A 16,077-nucleotide genomic window follows, 5' to 3' on the forward strand; every position below is an offset into this window, starting at 1 on the left:
ACCTTTAATGGGGTAAAATGTGTGCTTTACACAATTTTCTTGCCTCAGCAGCTTTGATAACAACTAAAGTCAAGAGCTTTCAACCTGACATCTTAGCAATAAGCAAATTATTTCTACTGCTATTTAATAAGAAAAGTTCAGCTTTGTGATGACCAAGTAACCATATGACCCATGTCCCACATTGAAGTTCTAATCCCTACTGTATCTCTCTGCTTGATGAAAATGCCATCATACCTTTCAATGAAAATTAAGTGCGTCTTGTACTAATATTGCACTTACTTGAAGGAGCTTTAAACCTTTTTTTGCTACAGTCATGAAGGCAGTAGATTAGCTATAGTTCAGGTGAATATAATTTGCTTTCACTGGGCAATTGCCATCTGGATTTACATACGTGCGAGGGAAACATCCTAAACTGAGAATATGACATAGTTGCAGCTGATATGAACTAATATCACTCAGTCTCAAGCAGAAATCTGTTGGCCACAGTTTCGAATTAAGAATCATAGCTGTTTGCTAATATATGATGCCACACCTTCTCTTGCAAAGCAGCTTCACTGTTCGAGCTGGAACCAAGTGAAACTGTGTAATCAAAACTGAAGTGTGCCTGAAATATCATTGCAAATTGTTCTAGTTAATGACATAATAAAAGCCAAATGTTTGTCCTAGTCAATAGCAGGTCAACTTCACAAGAATGGCAGATTTCGACTGGTCACCAGCTATGGAAACCACAGGGTTGTGTGTGATCTCAGCAGGGGTCAGTTGGGATTTGCCAGACTAAACTGTCTACATTTTCAGTTGATACCAGTCAAAAACCTGCAGGTATTGCAGCTGTGTTAAGGCTTCTGCTGTAATCTTTCTGTGCAAGGTGTGTCCCAGCTGGGATTAGTTCTTTTATAAGGAATTAACAGCTCTTAAAGGGATCTGCTTTTACACTGGCTGAGCTTGAAAAACAGAAGTAGGGAATGAAGTGTGTATATACTTTAGTGACCGCAGTGGGAACTGCTCGAGAAAAGAGCTGGGTATGCACTCGTAGGCGTGGCTGCGAGTGCTCCTGGCCCGTGCAGTTTCGCCCATTTGGGCACCCCAAGCTCAGTGCACTGCAGCCAAGATGAGAATCACAATTTGAGAAATCTAAAAACTGATGCGGATATTATGGTCAGCTATAATAAGAGGCATTACTGTAACTGGTAAAAAGTTAAATATTATATATTAATTTACAAGCCTGCGGGTTAAATAAATATCGTAGCTGTATTTAATCTATTTAAAAAATTGCCACATTCAGTGAAACACTCTGTAGGCCATCACTTTTGGACTAATTATAGCTTGTAGAGTACTTTCTCGAAGATAAATTAGGATTGGCATATATACTTTGCAACTGAAATCTCTCACATTCACCAGCTGAATTAATTTTTTTATTTTTTTTTGTTTCTGCAATACACACTTTACTTATTTTCTTCTTCAGTGACTACTAAAAATTTCACATTTCAGTAAAAACCAGTTCAGCTGCAAATGTCGGTGCACATACTACGACACATTTCGCTAGTGATTACTTCTCTGTTGCAAGCGATCAACCTGTGCCAGCTCGCCCCGCTACCCATGCTTCTGGCCGAAAACCTCAACTGCAGCCATGGAATCAGCATTCTTGAATATGCATGACATCTGTGGTCATGTTGTCCAGGTGGTGATGTACGTGATTTGTGTGCATCTGGGAGAGACAATATGAAGTTAAATTTTTTTGGGCTACACACATGTGTGTACGACCTAAAGTGAGAGTTGAGAGTGCACTCAAGTGTCCACATATAGTTGTTAAATGCACCAGAGCATCAAATGCAACAAAACACATTGCTGCGGAGTTTTTCATAGGACCGCAAAAAAAAAGTAACAGCCAGGAAACGTAGCAGATGAATGTTTTGAGTGAAAAAAAATTGTGCACTGTTGCCTGCAGTTTTTTTTTTATTATTATGAATTGTGCGCCATATCCTTTTCTGGAATTAGCAAGGCTGTGTGGTTCTCAGGATCGTTCTGCATGAGCAAAGATAGACCAAACAACACAAGTGATGAGTGTGCCATTTTTTCCATGATGCTATGCCAACTATATATATATAGCTCAAATTTCGATTCCGCTTCTGAGCAGCTGTCTGTGGAAGGGTTTTAGCAGCTAAGAGGGAGCATGCCTGGAGCGTGCGAAGGTGCGGTACGCGCGCTCCTCTTCGCTGTTATCGCGGTGGCCACATTAATCCCATAGGATCATCGCCTATTGAAATCTCGAAATTGTGTATCTTAAGGTGCAGGTGACAAGAATAAAGCGGATGGTAGAAACAAAACCGTCGGAGCCAACGCGCGCAACTGCATCTCGTGTGCCGTCTGCCGCGGCATAGTTTCGTTTTCGCGCGTTAGGGTCGTTCGCGCTGGCATCACAGCAGCGATGTAACTGTGCCAACAGCCGCACCAAAAATCACCTAGTCAATAAGCGCGCTCACTTTGGCGTGGGGGCTTCCCGCCAGAAGTCGCCTAACACAGCGGCGGACAAGCGCCGATAGAGTGTATAGTTTCGCTTTTTCTACCCGACACTGACATTGCACACGCATTGAACAAATGCCGGAACGGTGTAAACTATCACCGCGAGGCGACTTCCGCGGCATGCGATGCGGAAATGATGCAACAATTGCATTATGTAACGGATACATGTAGGCAATCGAGTTTCAATTACGTAATACATGGGTTTCGATCTATGGCAGCTGGACTGGCTCATGAAAACGTAGCACTGGTAAAATTCAGCAACCGCGAACGTAACAGCGGGGTTCTACTCGAGGTTTGTTTTGCAGAAAAAAAAAATCAATCCTTCCACTTTTCATTGTGAGGACTATAGAAGCGCCAGCTGCGGAGCAACATATCACGCGTACTTCCATCTCGTATCGATATCACCGTTTCGCTGTACCGCACGCAAGCACCACGATCAGTGCTTTTAGTGGCAAAACCTATTGTGCTCGACCTTTCCTCAAACACACGCACACGATGAACTCTCGTTGTTTCGTGCCCGCTTTCTTAGCTCAAACTTTTGGTCAAATTCTATTCGAACTGAGGGTGCCAAGAGTGGACACGTGTGCGCGGCACGGTGGTTTTGTAGCCGCGTGCTGCTCTCTTTGAGCAGTCTTATATTTATGTTTGTTGCGAGTAAACTTTTGAGATTTGCGCCAAGACTTTTGAAGATGAAGGCAAGGACCATCACGTTTAGAGCCAAATTGTGTGCGCGCCATGAAAATGATATATATCGTTGCAACGCCAAGCGCCAATGGTCGGGCATAAACTGTTAAGGGTCTGAAAATTTGTTCAAATCATGCCGATTTGAAATTAAGGGTAAGGGGACCGAAAATAGTTCTCCACACAGAGTTCGGAATAAAGAAAGCCCGACCAGAGAGTTTAATTAATTCACCAGTCTTGTCATTCTTACGCGACCGCTCATCAGCACTGGCAGCATTAGCGTCGCCTCATAGATGCCACTCGATCGGCCTCGCACGTTCTAAAATAAACTGGTCCCACGTCGTGACAGGAGCGCAGGGAAAAAAAAAAGAACTGCAGTGAAGCAGCCGCAAAGAGCACAACCCACACCAAGCAACGCGCGCATAGTGCATGTAATAGCCTTTCATAGACTATCGGTCCGGGGGCTGTCGAAAACACGATGGCCGCGTGCAGCACGCTGCACTGCCATGCTTCATCATCGGCCAGGACAGGTAAACTGGACGGCCGTTGAATAAGCGTGTACTGCCGGCAGTTTTGTCGCACTGAAATACGAGATTCTGACGGGACCGAAGTACCTTTTCGTAAATACCGCAGATTTGAATGAAGCGATTTCCGTGTGTGTACAGTACACACCCTACATACCTCTCGGGCAATAATGGCCCTTAGCAGCTAAGAAGGGTTAGAGCAAGAAAAAATTTAATCTGACATTAACAAGTGATGCGAATTCAATCAGCCACTGTTCTGTTTGAGGAAAGATAGGTCAGAAACGGTAAGAGAAGACTGTAAATCGAATTTACCAAATATCATTTTAAACTTTTAGGGCCCTTTGTTAACAGGTAAAGACCAACATTACCCAGTTTGTGCACCCAAAGCATCACCATGAAAACTGGGTGAAACCCAATTCCTGCTCAAAAATTGCCTTCAAGAGAAACGTAGTTTGCAACAGACTGAAGCTACCGTATAGAAATTGGCAAATGTCTTGAACCTGAAAACAATGGATGAACTAGCCACGAGATGTTTTCCATGTCATGTTGCATGGCATGAATTACCGTGGAAGAGTTTCCTTTATGCTCTTTCAGAGTGCAGTTTAGGGAGATACCAATTTCACTAACTGCCAGCGAGAGCCAAGCGCTACAGAATCTGCCTAGTTTGCAGTGGGTTGGAACCCCAGTAGTGCTAGGATGGTTGCCTAGCCTTTTTGAAATACCTACAAAGACCATTCAGTTAAAAGCACCCAGATTACAATATTCAGCAAGAGCTTTCCTAGCACTGTCAGTGCTGAATGAGGTGGTGGTATAGGCAGAAGCATCCCACATCAAGGGATGGTGCAATCAGAAAAGGTGCTACCTACCTGTAAAAGAAAGTTGAAACTGGCCCCTCCTATGCATCGAAAGTACACGTGCAGCACCCACGAACATTCATTACCTGATCTACATTTTCACGGGGCTTCAGTACCCTTCTAGCAGTAGTCTCAGAGCAGCTTGTCAGTGAAATTTCTTTTCCTCATTAACTTTGTGCAGCATTTTCTGCTGCAGGGGCATAAACAGAAAGGCAATATGCGGCTCTGCACAGGAAACAATGTGGAGGCTGGGTACGGTCTCAACCGACTGTTTTGTAACATGATTTTTCTATAGGGCCAACCAAGTTGTTAGTAATCTATTCATATGCTTCATTAATCACCGACAAGGCACGTTGGTAGGAATACTTTATTTGGCACAGCAGTTCTGGCAGCAATGGGTATATTGTCATTCTGCTTGTAGGCCAAGGTGCAGACTTGTGAGCATGTTCTTGAGCCAGTAGCCTGGAACGATGAATAGGTGCCTTGGACCAGAGAATGCTGCGTCATGCAAGGTCGGTTGCTGCAGTCCCTCCCCTAGTGTCAGCCATATGCAGGGTTGGATGCCATGAAAAGAGAAAACAAAAGTGGGCAAGCTCAGAAAAGTAAAATGCAACTAATAAACCACCAGGAGAAACCCACAAACAAATGCACACACACAAAAAAAAATGGAATGTATGCAAGAGAGAAAAAGATAAGAACATCCCCCAATTGTGTTCAGGAAAGTAAAAACAGTGCTAAATTCTACACAAACCACACAGAGAGACGGACAAGATAGGCGCTGCAGTCTGTGTGGTTTGTGTAGAATTTAGCACTGTTTTTACTTTCGTGAACACAATGTCACACCAACTAGCCCAGGAAAAGGTACTGTTAAACATCTCCCAACAGTTTATCGCAGCAGCCTACGCACTCCTGTAGTGGCCTTGTGCATGGACATTTGAAAGACCTTAAAAAAAAAAGGATAAAAGCAACATAGTTGAAGATGTGCTGGAAGAACCACACACAAAAAGAAGTGTGCACAGAGCTCAAGAGAGAATGACAATAGTCAAGACAAACAACGGAAGGTTTTCACTGGGTCAGACCAGTACTAATTAAGAGAATGAAATTATCAGGTTTCAAGTCTTGGCAGTTAAGCTTGGCCAACCCACAACACTGCCGCATTTCCTTTTGCAGCTTCCGACGCTGGCACACAGGAGGTCAAAAGCTCCATATACTAAACACAAAATCTTAAAATGGGGGACAACAAATTTTTGGTTGGCGTCTTTGTTTCAAATATTGCATTGCCCCAGGGCACATATACATGACACATGCTGCACGATTCATATATGCACTATAAATAATTTATTACCGTGCTACTTATACTGAGCGCTTTCGCTTTCTGAGTGCCGGGGTGTGTTATGACGTCACTCCCAAGAGCATCAACCCTGGTCACGCGGGCTCCAAAAGTAGACAAAGGGACTGCTGCGTCGTCTGCTCGTACACATGCTGTGCATAGCAGGGCTTTTCGAATTGCCGGCCGGTACTACAATATAATTAGCAAAGCCAAGCGGGTGAGGAGCAACGTCGAGTTCTGAAACCAAGCAGCTCACTTGGGACGATCTCAGTCCGAATACGTGATTTCAGCATTGTATTTAGCTTTGGAACACTCTGGTTTGGTTTGGTTTATGCGGTTTAACGTCCCAAAGCGACTAAGGCTATGAGAGACGCCGTAGTGGAGGGCTCCGGAAATTTCGACCACCTGGGGTTCTTTAACGTGCACTGACATCGCACAGTACACGGGCCTCGAATTTCTCCTCCAAAGAAATTCAGCCGCCGCGGCCGGGATCGAACCCGCGTCTTTCGGGCCAGCAGCCGAGCACCATAGCCACTGAGCCACCGCGGCGGCCGCTTTGGAACACTCTGCCCATTCCAAAAGGATAAAAGGGTGCAACAATTTCTGGGAGTCTTTTTGGTGATCTTGCGAGTATATTGCGCATTCACAAGCAGATAAAATTTGTTTTGTACAATGCATTTTTAAAATAAATATTTGCTTTCCTTGCGCTTTGCTATGTATGAAATTAGACCTAGTTCTCAGCAATGCTCCTGTTCCCGTTGCAGCTTGGATAAGCCCTTGTGATCTAGATGCCAACTGAAAGCAGCATCTGCTTGCATTGGATGAAATGCTCCCAGTGCAGTGCATTGCTGCTATCCACATTGCACATAAAATAAGAATCTAATCCCACTCAAACAAATATCTTTCCGCATGGTTTACACAGTCGAGTTTCCTTGCGGTGTGCACAGAATAACAAAAATCTGCGGACAAAAAGACTAAAATGTAAACGTTAAATGCATTCCTGAGTTAAATATGCTATCTAGGCAAGCTGAAGCATTCAACAAAGAAAATTAAAACTGGGTGTCCAGCAAGCTACTCATTTTGAATTCCCGATGGCCGAAGCGAGAAACATAGTGGCGATAATAATGGACAGTATACGTGATCAATTCACAGAAAAAAATTAATGAAGCTGCAAAAGCTGCATTGAAAAGAGATTTGCTTCCCCTGTTTGAGAAAGCTCCTTTTACGAAGTCCATCTCTTTACTATAGGTGGCTACCCTTTTCTTTATTCTTCCCAGCATTTGATGTTCTCTACCAAGTGCGTGGCAACATCAATTTTTTCATTTTGAAGCAGATAACAGCAATAAAATTCACAGCAAATGCAACTGAATATTCTAGAGTAGTTCAGATATCAATACAGATAGTTAAAATTACAATAAAAACATGTTTCCTCAAAATGCAGCAATGAAACGGAATATTCTACACCAATATTTTACTTCTCATAATTTATCACATCCTAATGCTTACTAAGCATCTCAGTGAATGAGAGGAAATCATGTAGAATGGTAAAATTTGCCTAAAGCATAACTGTGTGCAGGGAAAAGCCTGACAGCTTGAATTTGTAAGGTGGCAAGTGGAGATGCTCTTGTCGCAGTTCACACTGAAAAGGCGCATGACGTGATGTGGCACACTGCTGAGAAACAAAAGATTCCACGAAAAATCAATGAACAGCAGCTCAAGCCACAACGCGATTGAGAGCTTTAACAAGACTACGTCTTCCATGCTGCCTCGTGACACCTAGAGACAGATCCAACCGTGAAATGCTGTCCCAGATGCACCATTCTTGACGGGACATGGCCCGCTTAACTTTTGTGTATGGGTTTCACCACACTGGAATCCCTAGCCATAACGGGCCCACAGATGCTGGCAGATTTCAATTTGGAATCTGTGCAGCAATTTTGGCAGCTGTTTTCCTTCTCACCTGACGAAAAGTGCCTCAGTGGTCTGGGCTCTTAGATTTGGAAGTTTCTTAAAATTATGCTCACAAGTTTCTGCTCTCTTTTAATGGTTCATAAGAGTGGTGGCCATATGTGCTTTTACAGAAGAAACAAAGAGCACCACTTTGAGAAAATGCTGGAAAATTATCTAAACGAAACACTCCGCATGCTTTCAGGGGATTCATAAACTTATCATTGTACTGCCAGAGATTATTTCAGGCTTTCAAAGGTTGGTTTTTAAATCAGTGAAAAGTACTGCCGTTTCCTGCCTTTCCAATGAAGGCACCCTGTGCTCACACTGGCATCCCTTTCGACAGCAGCAATGCCATGGGACAAGCACCAAGAGATTTCCATAAAAAATATCAGCTTCCTATGACCTTATCACAGCTCGAACTGCAGAGAAACTAGCCTCTATTTGTTTGTTTCTGCAATGGCCCACAAGATTGATGAGGCCTGAGAGCAAGATTTTCAGATTGATTTTGATGCCACGCTAGGGTGGCGTGGCTCCTTGCATGAGTACACTGAAAGTGCATGAACTCTGCACATCGCTACGACTACGGCTTATTCCACAGAAAATACTTTTGAATGCAGCTATGTCTATCCATATGCACCAGCCCAAATTTACTCTTGAGTCCGGGAACCTGTACAGAATGAACCAGTATATACAATGCTCACATCATGGATGACAAGAAAAAGGCACCCAGAACAGACAGGCTGCCATGCCTCATACGTGTTAGAAGCAAAAATATGCCACGCCAATGTGAACAGACTGTGTGCTGGGCACTCACAGTACCGTTGAAACTTGCGGCAGACCACTGCGTTAATTTCAGTCAGTCCTTTTTTCCAACTTGGCCACTTTCTTGATCGTATTCCTCCCAATTCACTCATTTTTACAGGTAAAGAAAATTCCCCTGATGGTTCAAGGTTGCTACACACCCTGTAAAGCCATCACAGCCCTTCAGAGAAATATAGTAGAACCTTGCTATTCTGTTCTTGGTTCGTGTAATCTGCCGTATAACAAACCCAAAAATTATGCAAGTTACACTATATTTCTTCACAATATAAATCCTGGATAACTTTCTGAAATGATTCCCCGGTGTACATGTCCATAATTTCGTCAAATTCTGACGGCATGGTGCATTCATTGACTAAGAGGAAATGCCAGCCAAGCTAGTCATCATTTTTCGATACTTTGCCCAAATGCACCTGAGCACTGCGGAGAAGGCTATGAAAAAAAGCAAGGAGACAAAGCATCCTAAGAGCAGCGGCGGCTCCTCCACACTACACAAATGCAATGGGACAAAGTATCTGAAAATGCAAAGGAATAGTTGATGGACTGGATGTGCCATGAAGCTCCAGCCCCATGAAAAACGAAAATATGGAAAGAACTTGCAAGCGCTAGAAAAAGAGCTTTCCAAAATTTGTGCCAGCACACACACACACACACACAAAACTTTTAAAGAAGTGAAAGTGCCAATAAATGCCAGGGATTAGGAAATGGCGCAAAACCTGGACATGGAGACAATCACGTGCAGACCAGCAATCAAATTTTTCGAAGCTCCTAATTCAAGCTTCTTGCATAAAACAGCACTTGCAACATCCAAGAAAAAAATAATAAAAGGAGACAAAGAAAGGGGGGGAATGTGGCAAAAAAATTTGCAGACACCATCACGTCAGGATTTAGCATTCATTGAAAAGCAGAGTGCAATCACGTTGAAATCAGTGGGTGGCCAAGCGGCTGCCTAGGGAATTTCTCAGTGCCCATAAGTCCTTATGCAAACGATACACACCACCCAGCTGGCCATATGTGACAATGCCCATGGGAACAATGAATATTACACACCACACAGCATGTGCAGAGGAGGGAATGGCCACGAGCATTTTGGAGCAGTCTTTGTCGCAAGCCAAAATTCCATAGGAGCAGTTTTCCAGTTTTGTAGCCAGTGACCAATACTGAGAGAAGGTAAAGATACGGATATGCCAAAGTTTAAAAAACTACTGGCTGCACAGTTTTTTTAAAATGCATATTATTTAAAAGGAAAGTTCATGAGTGCTTTAATGCATACGCCACACTGACATAATAAGACATGTTGCTGACATGCCTAGCCTACTTGCAGCTGCTTGACGCATCTGGAAAGAGAGAACTTTTCCCTCCCATTGTAAGGAAAGGGGGGTGCCAGCCTGTCCCCACCACACCCGAGGCTCGTCACTAACCTGTTTGCAGGTGCTGGTGTACGAGAAGCCACGACCCTAGCCATGCAGATGTGCCACTGCTATAGCTACTGCTAATCGCTGTCACATGACTTGGGCTTTCTGCAGCAGATTTCAGTTTTCCTCCATGCGCCGCACCTATCATTGCTGCGTTGCCGGCTGACCTGCGCCACTGTGCAGCTGTGGTCCAGCCCCTTCTCATTGCGTTCTCATATTACCAACGCTGTCATGGATAGCGTGCTTCCCAAATTAAATAAGCTGCAGTGTGTCACATCAGGGCGAAGCTCTCAGTATTGACAGCCACGCTGCCTGTGAAGGGCTCTTTGCAGATGTTCTGCAGCAGGATGGCAGTGTCATCATCATCATCAGCCTGACTACGCCCACTGCAGGGCAAAGGCCTCTCCCATGTCTCTACAATTAACCCTGTCCTTCGCCAGCTGTGGCCGTATCCCGGCAAACTGCTTAATCTTATCCGCCCATGTACCTTTCTGCCGCCCCCTGCTATGCTTGCCTTCTTTAAGGACCCTTAAGGACCAGCGGTTATTTTGCCTTAGGATTACATACCCTGCTCAAGCCACATTCGAGGCTGAACGGTAGCTATGCAGTTAAAAGGTTTCGTGTGCACATTTTAAAAAATTGATCAGGAATCATTTTTTATCAGGTAAGTGGATATATTCAGGCCGCTTTCAGTTTGGGCATATTGCCGCTTTGCACATAGTTTTTCTGCAGTGCTACGAGGTACACCTTAATGAGGTTTCACTGTACTTATGACTAGTAAGGTTGCTGAATTTGATGCGTTTCAATGTGAAATCTGAACTGACTGATACACCTCCTGCAGTGAGGCCCATGACCCAAGTGTAAAAGTGAAGTTCTGATCTACTGCTATGCGATGCATTCAGAACAGGTGCTGCCCTTGATGGCCTCACAGATAACTTTGACAACAATGGCAACACAGAGATCAAAGTTTGCTCTCCACCATTGGTGCCATGTTTGCTGCTGGTCTAATGTCATTTTCCATTGTGGCCCACTCACAACTCACCTCAATCCTGACCGCGGTGCCAAACCAGCAAACAACCTATAAGTGGTACTGTGCGGATGGATCTTATGGCCATGCCACTGCTCTAATTACATCACACCAATTTCTCTCACTCCCATGGCGACATTCCGAGCAAAGGTGGGGGAAGGAGGAAGTTGGAGCACCACAAAAGCCAAATGTACAACAGGGACACAGTGCAGTGGCCTCGCACAAAGCTCTTGCCCAGAGCTCAAACAGCACAGGCATGTCTGGCTGAGCTTACAACTTTTGTCACACCCAAGCTGACAGCTCACCAGCCACATATACCGCAACAATCACACACGCCAACAGTGCAAGATCTGGCGATATGATGTTAAGCCATCTGTGCTTTAACCAACCCGAAATTCTTACCACTCAGTCCAGTAGATGACTTCAGTTCTCTCCGGCGATACACCCAGCCATTACTGTTTACAGCTATGGTAAATTATCATTTCAACCACTCAGATTCCCTCATCAAGAGGCATGAGGGCAATTGATTACTGTTTGGTTCTTCGGACCAAGAGGCATTAAGGAATAACTACAATTTCTGGGTAAACACTCCCTGAAGGGGCCACAGAAAATCCTCCACCAAAGCTGCAAATTATACTGTTTGAACAGAAACTACTTTTTGTTGTTTATTTATCAGTTTATCTGTACCTCAACGGCCCAAAGGCAGCATTACATAAGGGGTGGGCTGACATGTAACCTCCTGCCACAGAATTTTTCACAAAAAGCAAACCGAAGAGCTAAACTGCCCATCCCCATCTTTGAGGCTTTTTTTCCTCTCATAATTCCTGCTGCACTGGAAGCCCTATGTTGGTGCTTGAACCTGAACGCCACGCACCCATAGGTGTGCCGCACAAATCCTTTATCAGCATAGCGCCACGTAAGATCATGACAATGCCGCATTTGAGGTCAAGAGGTGCAAGTACACAAAACAGTAGGAACGAAACGAAAACACTAATGCTGTGTGAGTCATCCCTGTGCTCTATCTTTTGGCTGTCTCAAAAAGTGAAACTACAACAAATATCGACTTTTAACTTGTGGGGGAAAAAAAAGAGACAAACATAGAAGGAACAACACAAACAACGCCTCGTCCTTGTCTTTCCATGTGTTCTTCAAATATGGGAACTACTCCCTCGTTCAGCTACCTGTCCTACCTACATTCACCTATGGCTTCTCGCCTCTGCTTGTCTCTAGGGGCACAAACGTTCCCGGTTTCACAGCAGGAGGCCCACTTTCAAAATTATAATTTGCTAGATCCGTAACAGCAGAGTTGCTTTGTTCACTATACGGGCAGGCTTTGTTAACCTGGTGTCTGCAGGTGAAAGCCACATTAAGAGTTAATGTTCCCACATTTTCTTTTTGTTTTTTCTTTCTACTTGACAGCCAGGGCGAAAAACTGCCACTCACCCGTGCAAAGCAAATGGCCACATAATCATCATTACCACAATGACCTGTCACACACTGCAACAGTGCCTTGTGAGCTTTATGCAACTCACAAGCTTCCAAAATATCAAAGGACATCAAGCACTTTGTCCACAATGTTCCCCTTCTTAAGGACTCTTTGCAGTATCACCTGTAATAAGCTCTTAATAAAAGAAAGCTTGCTTTTCCAGTAGCCTCATACGCTCCATGCTAGTTAGCTACGTGGGTCCAATCACCTTCCCCGTGTAATACTGAAGCTCAGTGCAGGTGGCACAGCACTAGTTTTAAAATTCACAGGAGGTGGAGAGCTCACCTAGTGGCGCCTTAAAGCCTTTGCTGCTTCCGCATTCTATCGTCCCATTTTGTTCAGCCTCTGCGCCAGCAAGAGAACGCCGGACTCGATGCAGGAATCGGAAAGGTCCGTGCATACAAGTAAACTGCATTTCGGTTTTTCAAGTGCCGTTTTCTGAAATGGAAATAAATTTAAAAGAACATGTTTACGCGCTGCAGACACCAAAGCGTAATCGCTTATCTCGCCGCAATTAGTGCCCTTGTTTCGGAAAGCGGCTCGTATGGATAAACAGCAACACAACTGTAAAATGAACCATTAAATCAGTAATCTATACACTTTCCTATTAGCGGGGGCACAAAAAATCGGACCGCGCACAAAACTCACCGCATAAACGGACTGTTGTCAAAGGTTTCCCGCCTTTTTTTTCGGGCGCAGGCTAACCATGCCTGTTTTACATGACCAAAAGTTACGTTTGGCCGGGCTGACAAAAGGTACAAAAACATACTCAGCGCATATTCTCTTCTGTCGAACTGCACTGAGCTTTTGAGCAGAACTCAGGATAAAACAGACGAGTCTCACCTTTAGGGCCTTTGTGTCCACTGCCGGGCAAGCGGGCTCAGTGCTAGTCCTGGGTGATCTGCAAACACAAAATATTCGGGCGCAAGGAAGTTCAAAATGAAATGCCGAATGCCATATAACGGGCAATCACTCAATACATACAGTACATACATACCAAAAGACAGGAAGAACAGAGAAATTGCTCACGGGCAACACGAGCGCGCGTAGCTCCCACCGTCCGTCCATTCTCCTACTGCAAGCAATGCTCGGCTCGGCTGTAGCTCGGCTCAAACATGACAAAAACAACAAAAAAATGGCCGGACGTGGCGTCATTTTTCAAACCGGATGCGACGTCACGGGTGAAAATAACGCTTGCGTTATTGCGACCGGGTCGCAGGAGACACTTCCCTTGGCTTTTTCTGTCTGCTTGTTGGTTTGTTGACATCGTGGGTTGTGTATGCGGTAGTTTTTGTTGTCACCGTATGCGCCACCGTTGCTGTGAACGTAACGAAAAGACTCACTTTAGGTTACTTTAGGTTTCTAGTTCGCATGCGTATTCCTTCCAAGAGCGTTTGAGCTTTTTGGTTGCTTGAAAATGGCTTGAAGTACGGCAGCGTTGCCGTGCAGAGACCCGCACTGTGGCTTCCTAGCTCGATCGTAGGTGGGGGCAGAGTTTCGTGAGACGTACCCGCCGTCTGCTATCCCAGTGTTGCCATACTGTAGTGTTGCCAGACTTGCGCGACTTCCAGTGTTGCCAGGTTATAAGGTTGCCAGATTGTGAACTAAAACCCAGTGTGGCCAGACTATTTCTTCCCTCTCCCTTTTACATTCTCCTCCGCCTACAGCTACGCTGTCGCGCCGCAACCGCCCAGCTCGTTAGAGCAGCCTTGCCCGGAGTGGCCGCCGCCTGTTCGCCAAGCGAAAGAGCACGTCCGCGGCGGTTACGAAATTGTTTTTTTAGTGACTTGTCGAGCAGACGGGTACCACAGACGAAATCTGCCGATACGTGGCCCCAGTGAGCGTATTAAGACGAGAGAAACGCGTGATTTTGTTGAAATAAGCGTGCTACGCTCAAATTCACTTGTCGAGCAGACGGGTACGACAGACGAAATCTGCCGATGCGTGGCCCCAGTGAGCGTATTAAGACGAGAAAAACGCGTGATTTTGTTGAAATAAGCGTGCTACGATCAAATTCACTTGTCGAGCAGACGGGTACGACAGACGAAATCTGCCGATGCGTGGCCCCAGTGAGCGTATTAAGACGAGAGAAACGCGTGTCATTTGTTGAAATAAGCGTGCTACGCTCAAATTCACTTGTCGAGCAGACGGGTACGACAGACGAAATCTGCCGATGCGTGGCCCCAGTGAGCGTATTAAGACGAGAGAAACGCGTGATTTTGATGAAATAAGCGTGCTACGCTCAAATTCACTTGTCGAGCAGACGGGTACGACAGACGAAATCTGCCGATGCGTGGCCCCAGTGAGCGTATTAAGACGAGATAAACGCGTGATTTTGTTGAAATAAGCGTGCTACGCTGAAATTCACTTGTCGAGCAGACGGGTACGACAGACGAAATCTGCCGATGCGTGGCCCCAGTGAGCGTATTAAGACGAGAGAAACGCGTGATTTTGTTGAAATAAGCGTGCTACGCTCAAATTCACTTGTCGAGCAGACGGGTACGACAGACGAAATCTGCCGATGCGTGGCCCCAGTGAGCGTATTAAGACGAGATAAACGCGTGATTTTGTTGAAATAAGCGTGCTACGCTCAAATTCACTTGTCGAGCAGACGGGTACGACAGACGAAATCTGCCGATGCGTGGCCCCAGTGAGCGTATTAAGACGAGAGAAACGCGTGATTTTGTTGAAATAAGCGTGCTACGCTCAAATTCACTTGTCGAGCAGACGGGTACGACAGACGAAATCTGCCGATGCGTGGCCCCAGTGAGCGTATTAAGACGAGAGAAACGCGTGATTTTGTTGAAATAAGCGTGCTACGCTCAAATTCACTTGTCGAGCAGACGGGTACGACAGACGAAATCTGCCGATGCGTGGCCCCAGTGAGCGTATTAAGACGAGAGAAACGCGTGATTTTGATGAAATAAGCGTGCTACGCTCAAATTCACTTGTCGAGCAGACGGGTACGACAGACGAAATCTGCCGATGCGTGGCCCCAGTGAGCGTATTAAGACGAGAGAAACGCGTGATTTTGTTGAAATAAGCGTGCTACGCTCAAATTCACTTGTCGAGCAGACGACCGCTCGCGCGCTCTTGCTTTCGGACAGAGCCCGGACATTTGCGCGCGAGCGGCGCGAACTTGATTACTTTTTGTATTTTATAAATAGCATACAAAGCTCTTTCCTGTCCTTTCTTGCCATCGCTCCCCTCCATACTTCTCCTCGCTATATTTTCCCCTTCACCTCCGCCGGCTGCAGCTCGCGTGCTACAGATGGCAATTGACGCGGCCGGCAACATTCTTTTCCTTCGCCTTTTTTATTTTTTCTTTAAAATAAACCGCTACCACCTATCCCACCATGAGACGCAGCGACGCCAGCGTGGGGATCATCCCTTCGGTTGGCTTCACAAGACGCGCCGCCCAGCCCCCTTGTCGGAGGGGACCAAGGGCGGAACAAAGCCCCTTCCCCCAAC

At 45.4% G+C, this 16,077-nt stretch overlaps 1 protein-coding gene across 1 annotated transcript in view; it reads left to right on the forward strand.

Moving 5' to 3' along the window:
- The first annotated feature begins 13,992 nt into the window (after positions 1 to 13,992).
- Positions 13,993 to 16,077, forward strand: part of LOC149364026 (leucine-zipper-like transcriptional regulator 1) — a 34,529-nt gene continuing 32,444 nt past the window's right edge. Inside the window, exon 1 of the mRNA XM_089574019.1 lies at positions 13,993 to 14,089. The gene's annotated coding sequence lies outside the window, so the exon portion shown is untranslated. The remainder of the gene's footprint in view (positions 14,090 to 16,077) is intronic.

Source organism: Amblyomma mixtum, chromosome 2 (genome assembly GCF_055824585.1).
Source record: "Amblyomma mixtum isolate Tamu chromosome 2, ASM5582458v1, whole genome shotgun sequence".
Taxonomy (NCBI): Eukaryota; Metazoa; Arthropoda; class Arachnida; order Ixodida; family Ixodidae; genus Amblyomma; species Amblyomma mixtum.